General features: G+C 34.8%; 2 long non-coding RNA genes across 2 annotated transcripts; one reads left to right on the top strand and one right to left on the bottom strand.

Moving 5' to 3' along the window:
* Nucleotides 1–19,874: 19,874 nt before the first annotated feature.
* On the bottom strand, nt 19,875–20,488 carry LOC111420167 (uncharacterized). The gene is made up of 2 exons (XR_002707059.2): nt 20,031–20,488; nt 19,875–19,953 (listed from the first exon to the last, which is right to left on the bottom strand). It is a non-coding gene; the product is annotated as an uncharacterized lncRNA (long non-coding RNA).
* A 3,062-nt stretch (nt 20,489–23,550) lies between these two features.
* On the top strand, nt 23,551–23,757 carry LOC111424629 (uncharacterized). The gene is made up of 2 exons (XR_002707632.2): nt 23,551–23,601; nt 23,679–23,757. It is a non-coding gene; the product is annotated as an uncharacterized lncRNA (long non-coding RNA).
* Nucleotides 23,758–23,979: the final 222 nt, after the last annotated feature.

The raw sequence follows: 23,979 nt of genomic DNA, 5'->3' as shown, positions 1-23,979 counted from the left end.
CTTTAAACTTAATTATATAATTAATTAAAATTGTTGGTTTTTTATAATAAGTTAAAAATAGAATACAACAGGAAAAGATAATTTTTAACAGTGAACGTATTTAGTTCGGTCTTGTCGCGATGTTATAAGTGAATTTCCGTCTTTTCCGGAAATGACGTCAGGCGAGAACGTGCTCCCTGGACGGCGCCACGTTCCGTTTACAGCCGACGGAACGAGAGAAAAATGCATTTCCTGATAACTCGCCTATTACCGTAATGCAGTTTCCATGCGAAGCATGGCAGGATTTCTGCAGATTAAATTTAATACGGAAAAAAGAAAAACAGGACGCTCAAATTAACGACGAAAATATTTTCTTTTCATACAAGAGTCTTAAATAAAACTAAATACGAAGTGAATGCATCTAAATGGCAACTTTACATTGTCCGACGAAGGAAACTTATTTAATATGCATAATCTGGAGAGCCTCAAGTGCAAAATCTTCATAGGGCATAATAGGTTTGCACGCCGGCGGCGGGCAAGAGCTCTCCTTAACCAACTGGATACTTTATACCGGGGATTCTTAAATAAACTTTGTCAAGCGAGACCGATATAGAACCATATAATAACACGGCCCGTTTACCTAGAACGTCGCCGTCATTGGTGTCGCCTCACGTGCACTTTCCGTGAATACAAACTTGCCGCAATGGAAGGAACATGTAAAGTATAAATTAAGGTTTCATTTGCCTGAACTAGGATCGTGTTCAGAATTAGGTTATTAAATCTAACGTCTGTGTCTCTTTACCTCAATATCATAACTATTCCGGTGAGGATACTTTATCCGCGATGAATATAGATTACGTTACAAATTAAAATACGTATACATCACAGCGATGACGTCACGTTTAGCGTGCACATACGGAATATTTTTCGGTGCATGTTAGAACTTCATAATGTTGAGGTTGGTATTGTTGATCTGAATATTTTTCGGTACACGTTAGAACTTTATAATTTTGAGGTTGGTATTGTTGAATTTTCTCGGGAAAGCACAAGATAATGTCACTTCATTTAATAAAGTGATATGTTACCCTGTTTCGAACAACGATACATATTTATTTGAACTAAAATTAGAACTAACACTAGAAACTTTCGGGTTTTGCCGTGCGACTTTTAAGAAAAGGTTTGACGTTTCGTTGAAGGTTTGATGCCATGTTGTAATCTTCTTCAGAAACTGGTTCGAAGTTCTCTTCGAAGTTTTTGAAACCTGATCCTTCTTCAGAAACTTCGAACCAGTTTCTGAAGAAGGTTGCAACATGGCATCCGAAACGTCAACCCTTTTCTTAAAAGACGCACGGCAAAACCCGAAAGTTTCTAGTGTTAGTACTAGTCACGAAGTAGTATAAGGAGATAAAACGAGCGTACAAAAGTGGTGGGGGATTTGCTCCAAAATAGGGCGAACTTAATTCAGTTATACCTTGTGGCTCTGACGACAGCGCCCCTTGTGTTAAAACTGCAAACTAAAATTAAATATACTTTTTAGGTTATAGTTGACAGATTTTTAGTTTTGACAGATCAGCTGACTTTAGCTGGACCAATTCTATATTATAGGAGTAATAAAAATTATAATAATATTGATTAATATTATTATAATTAATTATTATCTAATATTGAGTTGTAAAAATGATGTGTAATAATGATTAATGGCCCGCAAAAGAAAAAATAACCGACCTAACCTAAACAGATTAATTGTTGTTAGTTTACAGTTTTGCCACCGGGGCGCTGTCGTCAGAGCCACAAGGTAAATCTCTGAATTAGATTCGCCCTATTCTGAAACACAATCGCCTATTGCCGTTTTATCTCCTTATACTACTTCGTGGTACTAGTTTTAGTTCTAATTTTAGTTCAATTAACACCGGCCGTGAAAACCTTCGTACTTATGATAAATATTTACTTGTTAAAAATTATTAAAAATGAAGTGTGGCCAACTATTTCATTCTTTTAATGACTTAAATTAAAAGTTTGAGACAATATGAAATAGAAAAAATACAAAAATATGTTATTAAATATTAAAGCGTAAATTAAACTACAACCTTAAATATTATGAGGTTCAATACGTTTGCGTTCATGGTGGTATGGTAAGGAGTCGTGGAAGAGGTTTACGTAAAACAAGGTATGTATAATAATTAAATAAAAATATGTATTTATCATGTCGTCAACGGCGTTTGATATAACACAATTATTAAATATCCATTATTTATATGAATGTTTTAGTACTTTGATGAATTGTCCTGCTATCATTAAAATTCGAGTTACTAAAGAAGGTGATGAATGCCTACAAATTAAACAATTATTAGGGAAACATGAAAATCATGATATGTCATCAGTAAGTAGGTATGATTATGTATATTTTATAGTGTATTCAATATTTCCATAGTATCTAACCATGTTGCTTATACACCCATCACTTTTAGGTGGTGTTTAATCATTTACCGTCTAATTTGGTTGGGATTGTTGCATGTTTGTGGAAATAAAAAGCTGATTCAGCAAGAAATATTGAATATAACTGGAAAATTAAGTACATTAAAAGATTTATCAAATATTTCATATAGTATGAAAAACGTTAGCAACGATTTGATACATGTTGTGAAGGAATTGAAAGACATTCACAGTGAGTATATAGATAACTATTAGAAGTATAACGTAGAATAGTAACAATGCAATAAAATTGTTATAAACCACTTTTTTTGCATAATGTAACATATACATCTTACATGATTCTGAAAATCATTTTAAAGTCCTCTACTTTTCAACTGAGTCCATGAGAAGAGCAATGACATTATGGCCAGAATTTGTGTCAATAGATGGTACTTACAAGCATATATATACTATCTCCTATATCGCTGACTAAGGCAGCAAAAGAGTGTAAACACTAGAGTGCAGATATATATATATCTGTCTCTGTCGTGCCCCCGTCTACACAAGAGACATGCGTGAACACGTGGTGAGTACGCTTTTATCTTATTGGACGGTGAATTAAAAATTAATAGCAGCTGATGACCTTTATGTTTATAAAACACCAAAACATAAACATAACCTAAAATCTAAATATTTAGTTATGTATATTATAGGTTTCATGTAACTCCCCAATATACCAGCTGGCTAAACATCTTGCAAAGATTCTGTCCCCCTTTACAGGTAACACGGAATCGTATGTCAGGGATTCTACACATTTTGTGGAATCGGTAAAAGGTGTAAAGCTGGATGCTGGGGATATGTTGGTAAGTTTCGATGTGGAATCCCTTTTTACTAGGGTACCAGTTAAGGATGCTGTAGAGGGTCTTCGCCGAAAACTCATTCCGGAGGGTTTACCAGGATACGTGCCAGATCTGGTGGAGTATTGCTTATCGTCGACGTATTTCAGCTGGAAAGGAGAATTTTACGAGCAGTTCGAAGGTGCAGCCATGGGATCTCCACTATCGCCATTTATAGCTAATTTCTACATGGAATTATTCGAAGAGGACGCTTTGAAGAAGAGCCAGTGGAAACCAAAACTATGGCTCCGATATGTGGATGACACGTTTGTGATATGGCAACATGGTCAAAAACGGCTCCAAGAGTTCTTGGATCACTTGAACTCTCAACATCCTATGATTAAGTTCACCATGGAAACAGAAACTGCCAAAAAACTACCTTTCCTAGATGTGCTGGTCACCAGGACGACAAATGGAGATATAGAACTTGGTGTATACCGAAAGAAGACCCATACCAACAGGTATTTACAGGCATGTTCACATTATCATCCCCAACAGAAGAGGTCCGTGATCCGTACATTATTTCAGCGAGCAGCGAGACTATGTGAAGGAGAGAACTTGAAGAAGGAGCAACACTTTTTACGAGGCGTGCTGCAGAAGAATGGATACACTTCGAGCGACATCAACCAGGCCATCAAGCAGCGAAAGCAGAAAGAGGACACGGTAAGTACAAAACCACTTGGATTTATCTGTCTTCCCTATGTTTCAGATGTAATGGAACGAATTGCTAGGCACCTCAAGAAGAACGACAACGTAGTGCGGTACGGCACGGTCAGCAAAATTCGGAACACACTCCCGATAGCCAAGGACAAACTAACTCCATTAAAAGGAGCGGGAGTCTATCGACTATCGTGTAGTTGTGGGAAGGTTTATGTTGGCCAAACTGGACGCAACGTCGAGTGCCGCATCAAGGAGCATGAGAGGGATGTAAGGCTGAAGAAGATCCAGCAGTCGGCGGTTGCGGAACATTGCCATGCAGAGGGGCACCGAATAGACTTCGAACAAACAAAGGTGCTGGCTAGGGACAACAGATACTACCAAAGACTGACAAGAGAAGCCATAGAGATTCACCGACATAAAAATAACGTCAACAGAGAGGATGGCTGGGAGCTTAGCAGAACATGGAAGATGGTGGTGAACACGAAGACCTCTTCCCGCCTCACACCAGACGCGACGCAATTAGTTATTAATTAGTTTGTAATTAGCGTTAACTGACTATTAATTAGTGTTTCCGACTTATATATAGTTACCGATTTTTTGATCTCGTCACTTCGAACCAGTTTCGGAAGAAGGTTGCAACATGGCATCCGAAACGTCAAACCTTTTATTAAAAGACGCTCAGCAAAACCCCAAAGTTTCTAGTGTTAGTTCTAGTTTTGTTCTAATCTTAGTTTAATTATTATTTGTTAAGAAAGTGAAGAAAATTTGTTAAAAGTAAAGAATATAATGTTTAATGAACAACCTACATAAAGTTGATATTTAAAGCAATATTCAACGTCAATTTCACACAAAAGTACATATATTCTAATTTATTTGATGCATCTACGATAATTTATAATTAAAGTCAACTATCTACAATAATTGCATTTCAAAGCTGCATAAAATACGCGCGAAACACTTCAAACTCTTTAAAATTTATATATCATTCCGTCTGCTTTTGATGGAAACGCTCGCCACTCATTGCTTAGATAGGAAGTCAGCGATATAGGAGATAGTATATATATGCTTACAAGTTATTAAATATAGGATTTACAGTGTTTATAATGATTGTAGAGGATTCAAATGGTCAAAGTGAAATAGTAGTAGTTGTTATAACAGCGCACGAGGACAAAGAAACATTTTCTTGGTTGTTGAACACCTTTAAAGAAGAGAATTCTGATTGTGAAAATTAAATAAAATGTTTCATGGGTGATAAGGATCTACTACAAAGAAATGTGATAAAAGACAGTTTTCCTCAAGCCTAAGTATATATTTGTTTGTTCCATACTAAAGACAATGGAGAGAGAAGTATCTAAAGAAAAAATGCATATCACAAATCAGGAAAGAATTGACGCTCTAAAACTATTGGAAAGGCTTGCTTACAGCCAAAGTGAAGAAGAATACGAGAAAATGTATCAATTACTACAGGAGATCGATTCACAATCATTAATTAACTACTACAACAAAAACTGGCATAATATAAGACATGAATAGACTGTTTATAGTATGTGCCACGGTAATTTGTTAAATATAACAAACATGTTAGAATCAATGAATGCTAAAATAAAGCAAGTAGTAACGAAAAACAGCAGCTTCTTGTAATTTGTGCAAGATTTTTTTTATTTTTTTGTATTCTCACGAACATGAAAGAAACAACCGAACAGCTCGATTAATATTACGTTGTTTAGTAAAGATAGTTGCGAATTTAAGTATGAAGAATATCTAACAGCTTATGCCAGCCGATATATCCAGTTTCAAATTGTAGCCTCAAAAGAAGTAAAAGTGACTTTGAAAGCTTACAAGATACATATACTTAGGTATATGGAGTGGAATTAAATGGAAACAATTCGATGTATTTGCATCAACTTTACATCAATGTTCCTACCCTGTAAACACATTTTTGCTGTTAGAAAATTGGAAAAAATGGAGTTATTTGAGGAGGTTAATTACTAAATTCCAAACGTGGCATTTCTTGAGAACAAATCACTACAAAAAGTAACCTAGTCATCACACCAACAGAAATAAACCATAGCTTTAGCAAATGTTAAACTGTTTATTTTTTGCTTACTGATCCTCCGATAACACATAAACACCACAACAATTTTTCTAGAAAAATGCGAATAACTCGAGAACGGCCGAATCAAATTGCAAAAAGTAAAGTTATTCATAAACCTTGAAAACAGAAAAAATATGTAAAAATATACAGGATGTTCCATTTAAAAAAATAAAGTAGATGGCGACTTCCGGCATAACCGGAAGTGCTAGATATCTGAAATATTTTAGTCGAAGAGAACGCAATTGATAATACTTAAATCTATATTTTCAAATTTTTATTTTGGCTAGAATCCTGTATAGTTCTAATGGATGGTCATCGTGGATGACCCTGTATTATTTACATTATTTATAACTTATTACGACAAAATTATACCTATTTATTATTGCTGATACAGAAATCTGACACAGTTTATTATTACATATGGGAAAAACGGTGAACAACTCAAAAGTATTCATTTTGTGTTATGCGTAAAAACTATAAATTGATAAAGAATGAATTTTTATAATTTTTTTGATAGTGCGACTATTCTCGCCGGGGTGCGATGTAATATGCTCTTTTGTTGAAAGTGAATGATTAAATTATTAACTTAAGATAGTAGGAACAAAACCGACAATACTTACACAAGCTTAAAACTTCCAAGTTATTAACGTGTACCGAATAATATTCAGTATAGGCACGCTAAACGTGACGTCATAGTTGTGATGACGTTTCGCGTGTATATAATTTTTTAATTTGCGTACACGTTAGCGTGTACCTAGACACAGCGAATACTAAAGCATGAGTTTTTGATCTCATATCAAGTGATATTTTTTTTAAGGACCATTCCGGATATAAACGGTCCTACCGGGAATACTCGTCGCTCTCTTCGTTCTATTTTTTAACATTTCAACTTATCTCACGATTTAGTGCTGACCCGATTACAAAAAATATCAATAAATTTTATTACAGAACGAATTTTGGCACTTTTTGATACTTTACTGAATGGTATTAATTATTGATTTACAACAGAATTATTAATGAAATTGGAACTGGGTTTTCCTAAGGTGGAAACTTCTAAAAGTGAAATAATCCAGGACGAAACTTTAAGGGAGGAAACCCGGTTTAAGTAGTTAGGGTTTTACCCTCAGGTGTTGTTTTTGCACCATCCCCGCATAATTGAAAAGATCCGTTGTTCACCCTAAAAGGTTTGATTGAATTACGAGTCGGGCTCCAATTACTTTAATGCCATACAGATCGGGTTCCACGTAATAAAATAAAAGGTTTAAAAAAACGCACGCGTTTTTTTCATTTCGTTCAAACCCTGAGTGTTATAATTAAATTAAACCTCGTACATTGTAAACATGTCGTTGTTAATTTCCATGTTTCTAACCAGACCATGCTGAGCAATAGTTTAGAAAGCTAATTGCGTGAAACGATTACACGAATTGCCCGGCTGCAGTCCATTAGCTTAATGGTCTCATAATTAGGATACTGGCCGAAGGATATATTAAGTAAGTGAGGATGAGAATTTTAAAATTTTTCTTTGTAATAAACTTAAGAAATGTTATTTTTATCTATTGCTTAATAATAATAATGTTATATGCAAAAGCGAATATCCTAGGTTGATTACACCACCAGTTATGCTTCCAAAGGTTACTTAGATTATCGCTCAAAAGCTAAATAGGATACAAAAAGGGTTTTACCCTCACAATCTTTGCCACCGATAATCACATAACCACCAACCCCACCCTTAACTCTAGAGTTGGCGTAACTTTAAGCCAAAATGACATCGAAGATGACCAGTCGCTCGATGATGTATCGTAGTAGAATAAATAAAATTAGAATTAGAAATTAATTACAAATAAGTGTAGGTTATAAAAAATAGCATAAGTAGCATTTAAGTAACAGACAGTGAACTCTGCGGCTCGTGGAGTGAGTATTTCGTCATTGAGTGATTGTTTAATTGATGAGCATGCAGAGTGAATTATTGCAATAATTTAATCAATATAGCGAGTATTGTAGTTTTATCTTTGAATAAAGTTGGAGGTGGAGCAATTAATTTATAGTTTTAATAAAACATCACTAAACAAAGTGATTGTGAAGGTGCAAAGAGATTTGATAAAGTGGTGTAAAACTGGAAAGAGATTGATTATAAAAGAAAGAGGCTAGATTAAGAAGAGGAAGACTGACATTAGAAGAAAGAAACTGAACAGATACTATAAAAACAAGAAGAGAAGTGGACACAGTATATAAACACGAGATAAACTAGAAAGAGACTGTCGATAGAACAAGAAAGACAAGACGGAGACTCAATTCCATATTGTAAATTTGTAATGACTAATTTGGTCTCCTTAGTCATTCTCGTTGATGTTGAACTGAATAATTTCAGATTTTGTTACCTTCTACGTGTTAGTACAAATTGCAGAATCTTTGAATAGAAGCTGAATGGTTCGTTGATAAACTTGCGTGAATCTCTGTGTTGAAATAAGTCTTCCTTAGTCGAGTAAGATTTCCAAACCTATGGCGATTGTAACACGGTTATTGTTTTACAATTTAATAATCGGCATGGTTAATAGGAGAGCAAGCCTCTTGTAAGTTAACGGGCATTGATCAGAGTCTTGTTCTTGAAAATAGGAATATTAACGATAGGGCTATTTTGTCGACATTGTGGGATAGAGGGCATGTTAACAAAGTGTAAAAAGTTAAGTAACTGTGGTCGAGAAAAAAACAATAGGCTGTAGTTAACTGCAGGGTTTTGCACTAAATTGTCGCAAATCAAAGTTGCACAACATTGACGACACATTGGCGAGTGACCTAGCTATACAATATTGTATTTTGGTTGGAATATAGATTGGAGAAAAGATTATGGCAGTACCAAGTGTTGAATGCGAAAGCGGATAAACCAATTTCTTCATTATCGGTGCTGGGAAAAATGTTGGAGAAACTATTGTGGTCTAAGTTAGAGTGTATTTATATTGAGGTTATATTGTGTTTATACGAAATGAGCAATTTGGCTGTATGACCAGTAGAGGTACAGATAGTGGATAGGGTTTTCTCACTTTCTCTTTCGAAAGCTTACCATACTACAATAATAATCATTTTTATTTCGATCTTTCAGAAATTGGTAACAGTTCTCTCTGAGTCATCTGTGAGTAACAGTTCTCTTAATCAAGAGTGTTACTGTATACCCTTAATTCCATTGGTGTCAAATCGAAGTCAGTTTATGTCGTCGCATTTGGATATCAATTTTCCAGGAAAAATTTCACGAGCAAATAGTAACGACAGGTTCGAGTGTAAGCTTGTGTTACGATTAAAACATTCAAAATCTTCCAAGTCTGGCTAAAAAGTTGCTAATCATCTCTGTATATCACTCTGAATTTACGGTTTTGGATTCGTTGAACTGCAATAACGGCAATCTGCAGGTCACCAGCTATATCTTGAAGAAGTGTAGACGCAAATCTTTCCGCAAGGTATCTCTTAGGAACGTTTAATGCATTTGCCATTTTGCGAACTGAAAGATCGTGAGACCTACAAATCGGCTGGCGCACGTGCTCTATGTCCCCCGCTATTATTCACCTTCTTGTTCGAGTTTTATCTAGAGTCGAACCGATCTCCACAAATTCTTTGTCCATTTTTGAATGACTTGAGTTGAAGGTGCTTCTCAATTGTGACGGAAATTATACAGATTAGAACATTTCTTTCGCGCAACGGTGGCAGAATGATTGTTCTCATAAAACTCGCGCACACAGAATGCATACTTCGGTCCCATAAAATGGTCCATAACGACTAAACTCCCAAGCACGGGGCTTGCGATTGGCATGCCCGCTTGAAAAAGATTTTTGGGACCTAGTATATAAAATACCGTCTTAAATCATATGGTAGAACATCGAAGCCACTCAAAGCTCAAAGCAGTGATGATTCATCACTGATGCAATCATTTGGGCCTCTCATTAAATATGTCGAAGTAAATAAATCCTGATTTAAAATTTTCAAATCACATCTTATCGTGTCGTCTTAGAAACGCTTTGTGTTAAAGATGTTTTACAAAATTTCCATTGAAAACATGATCTGTTTAGATAGCAACTAATAATGTATTCTGTTCTGATACCTGATACTTATAGACTTTATCTTAGAGCGGTTATTGACTAAGATGGCAGCAGCGTCGAGGATAGCTATCCCTGAATTGCTCGCTGATAGCAAGCACGTCGATCTTCACTTTGTCTTAAAATTATGAAAAATCGCCAAAAGTTAATACATAAATAGGCATTTAGTATTTTTGCAGGCAGCTTCTTGGTTCTAGTTTCATAATATTAACCTGCATTCTAAGAGTTTCCCAGATATTGTTTCTGTAAAGGTAGGTACATTAATTTGTTGCGTTCATATATTTCACACATAATGTCTTGTTCTTTCTATTCGGCAGTTTGTTGTTGCCTTTTTTCTGGATATATTTCTGCAGATTGCATATTGTAAACAATGTTAAAATGCCTTACAATTCAATGAAAATTAATAAATTTCTCTACACTAGAATTTCTCAGAACTTTACTTCTCGGTTGAAATTAGAGGGCAAATAACATTGCAAATTAGTCCATTGTGTATTGCATTTCCCTTCTATTTCAACCAACAAACATCAATTCCTGGTGTTCTAAAATACAAACCTGAATTTTGGTGCACAAGTTGAAATTAGTTTTCCGCATCCGACGAACAAAGCTTTTTAATACGAACCCGCTCTTTCTTGTAAAATTAATTAGTACCACGTTTAATAACACAAAGAATGGGGGGGGCGAATATGTGAACGTGAATTTCTCCGAATTACCTACCTTTCGAAATTCAAACGAAATCTTGAAATGAGTTTGGAAAGTTTAAATTAGATTTTGATTGACCGATACTTTAAGGATATCCGTAAAGTACTTTTTTACTTTTATTGAATTAGATCCGTTTAAAATTTTGTGTTGAATTTAAAATTGAAAATCATGCAACCCAATCAGGAAACGCTTAGCAACTTGTGGCTTGCGTCAACCTAAATCTAAGTTAAATTCAAACTTGCCATGTTTAAACAGCCGGCGGGAAAACATGCAAGCGACCGACAGTAACGATAAATTCCATACTAAAGTTATATTTAGGGGTCGTAAATCCCCATTACAATGTAGTCTAATTTAGTTTTATATCGATTCGGTCCGCGCGGTGCGATATACGGGCGCACGATGTCGTAAACGATGTCCAACGCCACTGAAAAAGATAAGAAAAAAGATTTTCGGCAACCGAAAATAGTAAATTGCATCTATATTTCTAAATTAGATATTATTATTTAGACGAAGTAATCCCTCCACACTATGAATTTATGTTAGTTTTGTTGTAATTTCAAGATACGCTTACTCATATTTCAGATTTCCTGCGACCTACTTGTAAGGCATAAATTCCGTCTTTGTATTACCCAACCCCTTGTTGTTAATCAAGCGTTATAACTTCCCAAAACCGAGCAACAAAGGATACCGGCGGACGCCAACGCCGGTGGCGTTTGTCCCTGACCCTGTTTATCACCAAGTGCACACACGTCAGCGAAACGCGTGCAGGATCTGATAAGAGAGTCAGTCGAACGGGACAAAGGGTCAGTATGTCGGGGCAGGATAATGACCATCGGCAGCAGTCGGTTTCCGATTATTTGATCTGCTGACCACCGTTTAAATTCGCAGACGCAGGTAGTTGTATCGCGATTGCTTCCCTTTGACCGGATTTAATTAACTACGACGCGACAGTGGCTATACTTTAGCCCAATACAACCAGGTACAATCGCCATCCGTTCTTCCGTTTCGATTCGCTTAATCTGAACAGTAATTCACGTAACAAGCGAACATTGCATGTTTACACACGGTTGCTTTGATGCCTGCGAAATACTGATTGCATCGATTGATTACCGTCTTTTCACCGAGATTAATTGAAATTCGCTTTATAGTCGCGTTAACAATTAAAGCTAATGTATGTACCAATCTAGTTAACGTGTAAACAACTAAATTTATTGCTAATTAACAGTTTATTATGGGGAAGTGAATGCAAATTGTTGATTTACAATTTACGATAACTATCTTTTGTTAACAGTCGAAACAAATTTAAAGGTCCTTCGTTTGTTGGAGAAAACCCGCAAATATTTGCACTCCCAAGGACGGCGCCAGGATAACAAGGCGATCTCATACTGAAATCCACCCATTTTCAATTGCAAGCGAATGCTATTCTCGCGTCAATTACACCTCGACCTTCGCCCAGATTATTTTAACTTGTTTACCACATTCTCGAGATGTAAAGAAATCTTATCTCACTTCAAAATGACATTTGAATATAAATTACATTTTTTTTCGATAATAAACATTAAGTAGTTTTCGTTTTCGATCGTTGTTCTATTTTTTGTATCATTTTCCCACAGCAAGTGATATAAAATACAACGGACGTGGAAGTTAAGCTTAACCTGTGCAAATTTATGTGCATCTCGATGAAGTGGCTCACCGGGGAAAGTGCGTGGGGTTTCCGGAAATGAGGTCGCAAATATTTCGGTGGGTTAAAGCAGTTGGGTTTAATACAATGCTAGGGAGGAGAGTGGTGCGCATTCGCCAAAATTCGCTAGTATACTAAACTCTCCTCTTGGATGTGTGTAATTTAAACCTGTTCACCCTCGCTGTTGTGCCACCGCGGCTTGACAGCCTATTTCGGTCGAGTGAAGTGTGTATATTACAGCGGAAGCTGCTGGGATTAAAGACGGGATGAACATGAAAAATTTTGAAAGAAACATTGGGTTGACTTAGATTCAAGTTTCATATAATTTCGTTCGTCGTGTAAAAATATGTATATGAAAATTAGTGAATGTTTTCAAAAGTCATTTCTTTTATTAAAAATGTTTTTAGATGATTTTGATTACCGTTATTTATACATATATTAGAAACCTAATGGTAACAAATATATTTCTGTTGACTGCAATACTCTCTTATAATGCATACAGAGTTTAACAGGAATAAGTCCAATAAATTTAATTTTTTTTTAATATTAGTCTTGCTCTTCTTCTTGGGTTACAGCACCCATTAAATGTCGAGGAAGATATCTCGTATTAAACAGTGTGGCGTATTGGATGTGTTGGGTTGAGCAAGCATTGAGTCTGCTTGATTTTCTCACCTCATTTCCTCAATGCTTTGACCTGAAGTGTAGATGTCCGGAAAACGGTTGGATTTTTTGTTGTGAGATGCTGCAAATTTGATGCCAAAATTTAAATGTAAGTTAAAATCATAACTCAACAAGCTCACGTATAAAGTCTTCCTCAAGCTAACGCCTAAAATGGAAACATAAAGTTTTCTCTTTTTTTCTGTTTCAGACTTTATCACTTTTTGCGCCCACACTAAGTCTACACTAACATGTTTGTCAGATTTACGGTTAAAGCACAGCGTTTTGTATGTTAGCACCATGATTTTAATATCTATTGCCACTAACTCTGCGCGTTATTTGCTTGAGTTGCTAATTCACAACCAATCTACGGTCGCGGAAGTTACATTGGTCGTTGTGAATAAGACCCTTACCATGTATTTCTTTGTGTATTGCTTCTCCAAGCAATTGCTACTCAACATAATTGAACCAAGCCAGGTTTTGAATCTACTCAGGCCACGAAGTTGAACTTTATCGAGAATTCCAACTCGAACGTGATGTCTCACCTGAACAGTAAAGTCAAGACATGTTCACCCAGTCTGTTTCACTTACCCCGACACTTTGAAACCTGTGGCCCTTACGACGGAATATTCTGGATCAGAAGACTTCTTTTGTGCATTTGTACTTATAGCGACTTGCCGGATCATGAAGAATGGATGACTCTGTTAAGTTATTCTGAAAAAGATGATGATTTGCTTCTTTGATCTATCTCCTGTTATGAACTACACAGGAAATTAGGACCATTTGTAAATCAAACTGCTCTAGTTCCGTAGTCTTCATCATAACATATTGATAATATAATATCTCAGTTAGAAACTTCTAAATTTTCTTTCAAAAAGACGTATAAATCGTCGTGATTGTTTAATGACCGTTCGATCCGCTTCGCGAAGAAGTTAATATATAGCTTTCAGTGTTTAGAAACCGCCAGACAGCTTGGCAATTAGGCTATCTCTTACGAGGTGATATTTCCATTGAGGTTTCAGCGAACACAGTCAAAATGTTCTAGCCATTGTCTTAAGTTATTAAGTAATGAATGTAATGATCTCTCTCTCGTCAGCTATCAGTTATTCATTCTAGTTGTTCATTCCTGACGAAAATCTGTTTCATACCCGGAAATTCTCTTTATGTCGTGTATCCATCTCCTTGGGGGTCTGCCCTTACAGCGCTTTGTTATTCTTAGCCTCCAGCACGTCACCCTCGCCGTCCATCAAGCGTGGTCTTTTCTGGCTACGTGACCCACCCACTGTCACTTTAGCTCCGCTACTCATGCAATTATGACGCCAGTTTTCCATCGGATATCCTTATTTCTGATTCTACCTCTTAAGCTGATACCAAGCATAGCACGCTCTTGTGCTCTTTGCATGACCTTCAATTGGTTTACACTTTTTTCATCATCGTCATGGTTTCCAGTCAGTAGATCGCTACTAGTAGTACGCATGAGTCGCATATTTTACGCTTGAGGTTTATTGATATGTCTTTGTTTTTCAGTATACGTTTTAATTTGTTAAAGACTGCTCATGTCAGTTGTACTATGTGTTTTATCTCAACTATCTGATTTGCTTGTAATGATTAATTCGTGTAATGATCGCTGACATTAATATTATCCCCAAATAGTGGGAAGTTTCTTATTACATTCTTTTTTGTCACCCGGTCCTGTCCATGTGTACGTAATGTGTTCGCTTTTCTAGAAGTTCAAACCATATATTTGTCCATTACGGTTTCTTCGTTGAGAAACGTACCAGTATATCGCCCCTCTCATTCTGTTCACCAAGACCATAATATTCCACAACATCTTCGGTTCTTCCTTTTCCTATTTTTGCGTTAAAGTCGTAATGTGCTACACACAAAACTTTGGAAACATCGCTCTCAGGCTATTTCTCAAGGAACTAACATTCCAGTATTACTTCAGGAGTTACATCGCAGTTCACTTCTGAGTAGAAAACGTCAATCATCGACCATGTCTTTTTTCTCTTCTTTAAGTATCACCACAATCTTTCTTACGTTCCGTCTTTCTACGTGCTTCTCGACGTCTCCGATAACGAAAACGGCTTCATTTATGTGTACAGGAAAAGATGATGTTAAAAGTTAATCAACTGCTTGGCTGCGGTTCTTGTCTAAATTTGCCAGTGCTGTACATTTTTGTTTGCAGAAAGACGGTGGCTAACCTGTTGGTGATGTAATCATTCAATATAAGAGAGATAGTGAATATTGTCGTCTACCTTCCTTCGGAGAACAGGCAGTTTTCCAAGAATTTGTGTTGCACGACTACACCTTTTGGCCTTTCAGGCTACCAATTTTGTATCCAGTGCTTTTTTCTCTTTTCTGTCTCTATTCAGTCTTTTTCTTTTACTGCCATTCTCCTTCCTATCATCTCTGTCTCCTTCAGTCCCTTTCGACTAGTATCAGTATCCGCTGTTCTCTGTAATTTCTTTTCATTTTCTCCTTTTTTAGTCGAGTTTCATTTTCTCTTCAATCTTTCCTTTCTGTTACCAATGTCCTCCTTATCTGTTCAGACTTGGTCAGCTTCTTTGTTGAATCACTATTCAAAACTATAAACTAATCATCATCTATTTCTTGGTGAGAAAAGTCGGAATCGACTACGTCACTTTCTTGTTGTTCTGATTTACCACTAGTCCAGCAAATACTATTCTTAGCAAAAATGTAAATTTTTAAATAAAATGTAGTTACTTATCTGATGGTAACAATCACAAAGATAGACTAAGTAGTTCTATTACACCAATACATTTTTTAAATTTGTTATCTTGCTTTGATACAAGAGTACCAGTTATCATGGATGTTATCATAACTTAAATAACAAGTAATTTCTGTCAGTATGTAAAGAGTCAAAGCGGTTATCCATCTAATATTTTATATACAGGGTGTATCTGAATGACTGCAACAAACTTCAAGGGGTGATTCTTTAGTGAATTTTAAGGGTACTTTCATATATGAACCATGGGCGACTTCGGCCCCCCTGGGGAGCTACGCCCCTCCAAAAATGGCGGAAAATTTTGGTTTAATTTTTTTTTCTCAAAAACCATAAACGTTAGGAAAATGAAATTTGGGGAATATGTTTAACTCATAATAGGGCACGTTTTGACCCTATTTGTACTTTCATCCTACCCTTTTAAACTACTAAACGTAACCACCCCCTTTACATTTTTGCTAAAATTTTTTGTATGCAGATGATAAATACATTAGAAAAATTTTACATAGGTAGATGAAAGTATCCTAAAACTTTTTTATCTCTCTAAAATTTTCCCAAAAACGACTAATTTTTAAGAAAAAAAATAATAAAGCAAACACTGCCCGTTAAACAACGGGGTTGTCGATCAAAAGTTGGAATGAATTTTTAATGAAAAAATCTTAGTAGGCTTTGCAATCTTTGTCAGAAGTATTTTTGACGTTTAAATGTCAGTTTTTCTTACTATTATTATTGTTTTTCAAATTAATTTTTGAATAAAGTTCTATCGCATTTACACTCGTTCACTCGACGTTTCAAAATTTTAAATAAAACAATAATAAAGTAAGAAAACCACTGATATTTAAACGTCAAAAATATTTCTGACAAAGATTGCAAAGCCTACTAAGATTTTTTCATTAAAAATTCATTCCAACTTTCGATTAACAACCCTACAGCTTAACAGTTAGTGTTTGCTTAATTATTTTTTTTCTCAGAAATTATTAATTTTTAGAAGAACATCAGAGAGACAAAAAAGTTTTAGAATAGTATTATCTATCTAACTGAAATTTTTCCAATGTATTTATCATCTTCATAAAAAAATCTAGGCATAAATTGAACGGGAGTGGTTACGTTTAGTAGTTTAGAAGGGTAGTTTGAAAGTACAAATAGGGTCAAAACGTGCCCTATTATGAGTTCAACATATTCCCCAAATTTCATTTTCCTACCGTTTATGGTTTTTGAGAAAAAGAAATTAAACCAAAATTTTCCGCTATTTTTGGAGGGGTGTAGCTCCTTAGGGGAGCCAAAGTCGCCCATGGTTCATATGTCAAAGTACCCTTAAAATTCACTAAAAAATCACCCCTTGAAGTTTGTTGCAGTCATTCAGATACTCCCTGTATTACACGCGCATTCAAGATTTGTGAGGCACGCCTTTATGCGTTCAACGCGCCATCTTTCAGAAACGCCGGTTTTAGACAGGAAGTTGTTGCTCCTCCGTGACGTCATCCGCCCGATGTAAAAGGATAGGGGGGGAGGGGTGTCAACCAAAGGCTTGGGGGAAAAAATAGGTTGGTAGCTAGATATGGTGACTTTTAAAAAAAAAAGTAGCAGTCTACCTTGTCGGTAATGGTTTAGTTCCACTACAAACCACTAGGTGGCGCGTTACTTTTTTTTAAAAGTCACCAGATCTAGTTACTTTTCCAATACCAACCTATTTTTTTTTCTCCTCCGCCTTAGGTTGGTACCCTTCCCTATCCTTTTACATTGGGCTGATGACGTCACGGAGGAGCGGAGGAGCAACTTCCTATCTAGAATCGGCGTTTCTATACTACTAGAGTCACCCCTTGAAGTTTGTTGCAGTCATTCAGATACACCTTGTATATGTTCGCGGAAATGCGTCAAATGTTAGCGTGAATAACTTTTAAGTTCCTACCTGATGTCAGAGAGAGATAAGTATGGTGAATTGGTTAGTTAAAGTAAGAGTAAGTATTATTTAGGCGTTTAGTGCATAATTAATATTAAATTGCTTCTGTGTCCAATTTTAATTTTCTTTTGTCATTTGTAGAGTAGTTTATATTTCCACCGAGAGTCTCATATTGCACTATAATTAACCTGGCTTCCTATTAAGTGTAGCGTTATGATACTTGCAACTGATAGGCTCTTATACCTGTTTGCCTGGTATAACATCACCGCCGACGGCGGCGTCGTATCAAATTTACTACACCAAAACGACAAAGCATTGCCCGTGCTATCTTCCTCTAGTAGTACTAGAACGACAAGTAATTAAACTGGAATTGTTGAATATCAAGCCTTATTCAAGCACAACGGACGAGTAATGAACTGACAAACTTGAGTTACTAAATTTTGATTTTTTTTGTTGTATATAAATAACAATTTGGAAATAGTAACGGAACCGAAAATAGTCATAATTATAAAGATAGAACCTGAAAAGGGTGGCTTTGCATGCTTAAGGGTTGTTATGGTTAAAATCATGTTTCCCGTATATTCCAAGGTAGGATTATTTTAAACGAAACCCACATTAAATCTCGCAGATCTGGCCTTTAGTTATTTAACCGCCCATTTGCGTGTCCGCCGACTCAGTTCCGATCTCGTTGACATAGAAGGGGTTGTAAGTACTGGGTAAGTCGCAATGATATACGTAAGATCCCGGGGATTACCGGTTGTAATCTGTTTCAATCCCTCCGACTGCGTGAGTAAATCAAGATTTTCTTTGCGATTAGAGGTTTTTCGATTCACCACACTGTATGTACATACATTAGCAAATACATTCCTTTCGATGATTTTCATTAATAAAACATCTGGGTTAATTTGTCGGGGCTCCATTTTACCAAGAGGGATAATTTACGGCCTCCGCTGTACTACAGGAGCCATGAATTATGAACTTCGCAATCGATTAGGCGACGCAATTTGCCATCAAACAAGGCGACGTCTACCGCCCGGGGCTAATTTGAATTAATTATTCCGCTCATGAAGTTTTAAGATTTCCATCGGGACGGCTTTGAATTTGCGATGAACAGACGTCACGTGCGTCCCGTAACTTCCCGGTCGGAGATACGAAGCGTTTCTGCAAAAAAATAAAATCCTAATACGATTACGAGAAATATTGAAACTCATCTTTTTAGATCTCGCGGGAATTATTGCTTGAAAAAACCGGTCGGTTTGAATATTTAACTTTTGGTGGACCCAGGATAAATTAGTGATCCGGGAATACAATGGAGCGAAAATTTTCGCGTGGCCCGACCGAAGATAAATCAAATTTTAATTGTTCGTTGGACTTCCAGGCCGCGGACTCATAATGAATTATGATAAATTCGCCAAATACCAATTGAATTTAAATCCGGATAAAATAATATTTTTGAAATTTTATATAATATTTTACACGAAACTATATTTTAATTTTATTATTTTTAATTTATTATCAAATTATTTTGTGTTGGAAATAAAATTTCATTTTATTGCTAACTATAACATACTACGAGTATGCACACGCTTTCAATTGGGAGCGAAATAGATATTATTTACTCAATTATTACTACTACTTAATGTATTATATTGAACTAAAACTAGAACTAACACTAGCACTGTAACCTTTTTCAGAAACAAATTCGAAGTGTTCGAAATATACAACTATTTTGAGCTGAATAACAACTAAAACTAAAATTAACTTAACACTAGCCGTGCGTTTTTCAAGACGGCTAAATCCGAATGTTTATAGTTCCAGGTCTAGGTCTAGGTGTTAGTTCTACTTTTAGTTCAACAAAAATATAAAACAACCTTGCACTGATTAACAACTGAAACTAGAACTAACACTAGACCGAGAACTAGAATCATGCGGATTTAGCCATCTTAAGAGACGTATGGCTAAACCCAAATGTTTCTAGTTCTAGGTCTAATGTTAGTTCTGGTGACAGTGTAAATGTAAAACTAGGACTAACACTATACCTAGATTTAAAAAATAAGAAATCTCAGAGACGATGAAAAAATATTTAATTTTTATTTTCGGTGCTACACGTGTTTCGATCGAACTATGCGATCTTCATCTGGCACGACTAGAGACAAAGTAAAAATAATTTTCATTATCATATCAGTTAATTACAAAAAACAAACAAATTAAAATTAAATTTACCGTCAAGAGTTGTTGATTGAAGAACAAATCATCAGGTTGAAATATTTGACAGTAAAAATTGTACGGTTAAAATTAGTGTCAAACTAAATAAAACTATCACTAAAACTATATTTTAAAAAATACGCATTAGACGGAGTTAAAATTAAAAATTCTTTAGTTTAATCGTATGGAAATTGATGGCAGGGTAGGTGTATGATTGACAAGAAAGGACTGATTGTAGATGGAATTTTCTGGTTTTGACGAGATTTACAATCGCATGCGCGTTTGTGGGAAGAGAAAACAGGACAGGCAGCAACAAAAAATTCAAATGGAAATGGTATGCATAACAAAATGCATATAACATAGTATATAAAGTGTATCTAAAGAAAATCGTGGAAACATCTGTTAGTATCGAAGTCAGCAATGTCGTTCATAAGTATATTCTCTTTTTTGTGTAGACCTATATTATATTCCTCATAAAGGTTCAATTCGTTTGACTTCTTTAGATTTATAATCAGTTTGACATTTTGAAATTGTATTCTGTGTTTTTGTTCTTGTATGTGTTTATGAACGGCTGATCTTGAACTGGACAAATGTTCTTTGAACCGAGTGTATATATTTCTTCCCGTTTGGCCGATATATATTTTATTGCATTCCGGACATTCGATTTTATAAACACCACTTAATTCCTCTTTTCTATGTTTGGCTTTATTATTAATTAAAAAATTGCTAATTATGTTATGAGATACAAAAGCAGGGGATAAATTATATTTTTGTAAATTGTGGTTCAGTTTATTTTCTAAAATAGGGTGAAATGGGAGTATTAAGAATTTTGAGATGTTTTTTATATTAGGAAAAATCAAGTTGTTAATTCTAGAACTATAGATATTTTGTAAACTGTTTATAGAGTAGCCATTATTCATACCAATAGTAATTATCTTCTTGATTTCTATTTCTAAGTTATTTTGGTTCAAAGGGATGTTATAAATTCTGTTAAACATGAATCGAAAACTGGCATGTTTATGCTGTCTAGGATTATACGAATTGTTGGCAATGACATTGTCCGTAAATGTGTCTTTCCTGAAGATATTAAATTCAAGTTTTTGATTACAAAGATTCTTGGTAATGTTTAAGTCTAGAAAGTTAATCATGTTGTCTTTTTCCATTTCGATAGTGAACTCTAAGTTGGTAATATTATTAAAGATATTCTGTAATGCTATCAGATTGGCGGAATTACCCTTATAAACAATTAGTATATCATCAACATATCGACTATAAAAAACGACATCTTTTGTGAAAAGCTTATATTTGTTAGAGAAAAGTATCTGTTCAAATTTGTTGACATATATATCTGCAAGGATCCCAGATATTGGAGAGCCCATAGGTAATCCATCGGACATTTTAAAAAATCTATTATCAAATGTAAAGAAATTTTGATTACAGGTAAATTCAAGTATTTTTAAGAAACTGTCGATTTCTAATGGGTCGAGATTTAATTTAATGATATTATCTATAAGGTGTTTTTTAATAATTTGGATGGTTGGTGTGATGGGTATATTTGCATACAAGTTTTTGATGTCAAAAGAGATCAATTTACAGTTATTGTCGATATTCAAAGTGGATAGTTTATTTACAAGTTCGGTGGAATTTCTGATAGAATAAGGGAAAGTGCCTTTGAAAGTTGAATATAGAAATCTTTGGATAGTTTTCGCAATTCTATTAGTTGGTGTATTATTATTCCCGATTATAGGTCTTATGCTTTTGTCCTGCTTATGTAATTTAATTAAACATTTCATGGAGGAGGGTATAAGAGGGTTCATTTCGAAGGAGTTATGGTGATCAATACCAAATTTACTCAAAAAAGGCATATTATCTTTAACTAGTTTTTTTAATTTATTATTATATGGGATGGTGGGGTTATTCTTGATTTCTGTTATAGAGTTAAGAGCAAAGAAATTTTCAGTCTTGTTTATATATTCTGTTCTGTCTATAATGACAGTGCCAGCTCCCTTGTCACCAAGGGTAACTATCAAGTTATTTTCTTTTATTTTGTGTTTGAGGGTATTGATTTTTTTGTAAATATCGTTGGTAAATTTCTTTGTGTAAAATGGTTCCTTAAAGTTATTATCAATGTCTTTAATTAACTTACTGTTATCTTTAAATATTTGATGTACGTCATGATTGTACAGTAGTTGGGCCTCAATCTTTATTGCTAAATCTATTGGTTTAATGATTTTGGGAAGCGAGAATTTATGTCCTAGTTCGAGAATCTCAATGTCATCTGTGGACAAAGGTGTATCGCTCAAATTAGTGTAACGTGGGGCAAAAGTATATTTATCCCGATCATTATAACTTATAGTAAGTTGGGGTTTATCTATGTTAAATCTTTTTACAAAGAATATTTTATTATTTTGAACATCGTTATTAGGGTTATTTAATGTTCCAAATTTACCATTATTAGCTTTCTTTGAGTGAAGGGATGTTTTTTGATTATAATAATTGATCTTATCTTTAACTAGCCTATTTAGTTTCTTAGTTTTAACTTCCTTACTCCTTAAAGTGTTGAAATAGATATAATCTTCAAATTTCTTTATCAAATCCTCTTTCGATTCACGTTTAACAGAATTTATAACATCCCTTTGAACCAAAATAACTTAGAAATAGAAATCAAGAAGATAATTACTATTGGTATGAATAATGGCTACTCTATAAACAGTTTACAAAATATCTATAGTTCTAGAATTAACAACTTGATTTTTCCTAATATAAAAAACATCTCAAAATTCTTAATACTCCCATTTCACCCTATTTTAGAAAATAAACTGAACCACAATTTACAAAAATATAATTTATCCCCTGCTTTTGTATCTCATAACAAAATTAGCAATTTTTTAATTAATAATAAAGCCAAACATAGAAAAGAGGAATTAAGTGGTGTTTATAAAATCGAATGTCCGGAATGCAATAAAATATATATCGGCCAAACGGGAAGAAATATATACACTCGGTTCAAAGAACATTTGTCCAGTTCAAGATCAGCCGTTCATAAACACACACAAGAACAAAAACACAGAATACAATTTCAAAATGTCAAACTGATTATAAATCTAAAGAAGTCAAACGAATTGAACCTTTATGAGGAATATAATATAGGTCTACACAAAAAAGAGAATATACTTATGAACTACATTGCTGACTTCGATACTAACAGATGTTTCCACGATTTTCTTTAGATACACTTTATATATTTTGTTATATGCATTTTGTTATGCATACCATTTCCATTTGAATTTCTTGTTGCTGCCTGTCCTGTTTTCTCTTCCCACAAACGCGCATGCGATTGTAAATCTCGTCAAAACCAGAAAATTCCATCTACAATCAGTCCTTTCTTGTCAATCATACACCTACCCTGCCATCAATTTCCATACGATTAAACTAAAGAATTTTTAATTTTAACTCCGTCTAATGCGTATTTTTTAAAATATATTTTTAGTGATAGTTTTATTTAGTTTGACGATAATTTTAACCGTACAATTTTTACTGTAAAATATTTCAACCTGATGATTTGTTCTTCAATCAACAACTCTTGACGGTAAATTTAATTTTAATTTGTTTGTTTTTTGTAATTAACTGATATGATAATGAAAATTATTTTTACTTTGTCTCTAGTCGTGCCAGATGAAGATCGCATAGTTCGATCGAAACACGTGTAGCACCGAAAATAAAAATTAAATATTTTTTCATCGTCTCTGAGATTTCTTATTTTTTAAATAATTTTACGATGAACCTGGAAATAACATTAACTAAACTATACCTAGAACTGGAATCATTCGGGTTTAGTCGTCTTTAGAGACGTGCGGCTAAACCCAAATGATTCTAGTTCTAGGTATAGTGTTAGTTCTACATAGTAACAGTGCTAGTGTAAAACTAGAACTAGCACTAGACCTGGAACTAGAAAGAGTCCGCGAAT

Source organism: Onthophagus taurus, chromosome 7 (assembly GCF_036711975.1).
Source record: "Onthophagus taurus isolate NC chromosome 7, IU_Otau_3.0, whole genome shotgun sequence".
Lineage (NCBI taxonomy): Eukaryota > Metazoa > Arthropoda > Insecta > Coleoptera > Scarabaeidae > Onthophagus > Onthophagus taurus.
The sequence above is the reverse complement of the archived record's forward strand: the minus strand, read 5'-3'. Positions and strand labels throughout refer to the sequence as shown.